Below are 2,415 nucleotides of genomic sequence, written 5' to 3'. Positions count from 1 at the left end.
ATCTAGCGAACCCATTAAACCGTGGCTCTGAACTTTCTAGGGTCATGCATTAGTCTCTCACCACAAGTGTGCCAAAATGTTGCAGATCCTCTGCTTAACCTGACCGTAACCGGTCAGGAGACCGAAAAGACTGACAAGCCATCGCGAGGAACACTGTTCCACCCATGGCTGCTGACATCCGACGGCACCAGAGCCAACGGAACTGCACCATGAGAGAAGAGGACAAACGACCCATGACCCAAGCCAGAGTTACAGCCACACCGGGGTGATCAAGATTCTCATCTCCTTACCCCAACTTATGGGTATAAAACAGAAGGTAAACAACCTCACATAATAGATCACAGCGTCCCACAAGGAGCGGACCTGTGCCCAAAGCCTTACAGACCAGCTAGAGATGAGGTTCGAACCAGATTCAATGCAGCTGGACCGAGCATGCCCAGGACCAGCACAGAACTGCAAGCGGAACGAAACTGCTCGTTATTGTGTGGTTGACGGACCGTTTATCAGTTTGGACCAAAGCAGCGCGAGGCGAGCTTGATCAAGCGACACTGTTACTACACAGCGCTAAGAGATCAAGTAAAGGAATAATTGGAATTTGCCACAGAAGTAATAACATCGCTGCGAGATCTAGTGAGAAACATTCACATTTCTCCGTTATTAACGGATCAAACAGCACTGACGTGGAAACCAGAAAGAAACATTGTGCCATGAATGAACTATCCAGTGTCCACAGATCAGCAACATTCACCATGGATTTACTGTAGTAACACTAACCGCAACCATGGAAGTTTGGCAGGAATAGTAGGAAATTCTAGGCCTATGTCTTAGTGTCCAGTGTTTTAACAGTATTGAAAATAGTGCCTTTAGGTGTTTTTATTTGTTGTTTTTTTTAATATAGATTTCCAGAGCTCCAAAATAAAAAACAAGCCGTGATAGAGGAGAACCAAGCCCTTAGGGAGGAGAACCAAGCCCTTAGGGAGGAGAACCAAGCCCTTAGGGAGGAGAACCAAGCTCTGAGGGAAAGCAATGTACGAGCAGGTGAGAACATGCACAAAAAAGTAAACTTTAAGAGTACGTGATGTAGGCCCAAAATTACCATATGCCTTTCATTTTGTAGCTTCGGATGACAGCGGCTCACTTCAAGAGCAGGTGAAGCAAGTTGGGAATATGTTGAAGACGTTTGCTCACAATGGGCAATCAGGTAGAACTTGCAAACAACACCTGTGGTTGTTGGTTTAATTCCCACTGGGGCCACCTACACATGCAGTAGATCTAGATATAAATGTCATAGTTTAGTAGTTGAGGGACCAGGACTGACTATATTATTTTATTCTGGGAACCCCTGTAGGTGCAGATCAGACCTTAATGCTGCGACGTCTTGGAGAGTTTGGTGATGTTGTGCGTAGCATGGACAACAATATGGACACTATGCTGCAACATTTCAGTGCCAATGTGTCTGTTGGAGAGTTATCCCTGCCAGGGGATCTGTTACTCCCCCTAGACACCCAGGAAGATTTGGCGTTGCTTGACAACAGTTTGAGGCAGGATAAAGAGCTCCAGGAACGATTTGTAAGTGTGCTTATTTCGTTTATAACTCCATAGGGTAATCTAAAAAGTAAAATTAAGATTGTACACTGCATATTCTACAGTCTGAATCCACAGCCTGTCACATTTTATATTTATGTATGATAAGCTTCAGAGAAATGTAAATGTAAATGTTGTCAATTGGAATTTGCCACAGAAGTAATAACATCGCTGCGAGATCTAGTGAGAAACATTCACATTTCTCCGTTATTAACGGATCAAACAGCACTGACATGGAAACCAGAAAGAAACATTGTGCCATGAATGAACTATCCAGTGTCCACAGATCAGCAACATTCACCATGGATTTACTGTAGTAACACTAACCGCAACCATGGAAGTTTGGCAGGAATAGTAGGCTATAATGCCTTCAAGTAACATTACTTCGGTTTTATTTTGACATTATGAATACAATTGCTGCCCTCAAACTAATCTGAACTAAAATATGTTTGTTTATAACTACTACAATATTACATTTCATTTTTTCCAAGGAGCTGTTTAGACATAGACATTACTAATAGTGAGACAGAAAAGAGCGAACGCTGTAAGCAGCTGTGCTCTGAAGCCCTCACTTCAGAGAAATTTGCAGAAATTATTAAGTAAATGGTTGTCTTAATAAGTTTTGCTTCTGTTTCGAAATTTAAACAACAACTTGACTGGCTACAAACAAACAAAGAAACTGAAAAATTTAAATGTTTAGCCTTGTATTGCTTATGATGATTACAAAAAGCAAGTATATTAAATTATGGGTCGAAGATCATTTCCTTGGACAAGTGTGACTAAAGTTAAACAGACACTTTGTGAAAACAACTTAGAATATTTTGCAGCTTA

Source organism: Siphateles boraxobius, unplaced genomic scaffold (assembly GCF_051911475.1).
Source record: "Siphateles boraxobius isolate OS27281-9 unplaced genomic scaffold, OSU_SipBor_1 140, whole genome shotgun sequence".
Lineage (NCBI taxonomy): Eukaryota > Metazoa > Chordata > Actinopteri > Cypriniformes > Leuciscidae > Siphateles > Siphateles boraxobius.
This window is presented reverse-complemented; position numbering follows the sequence as displayed.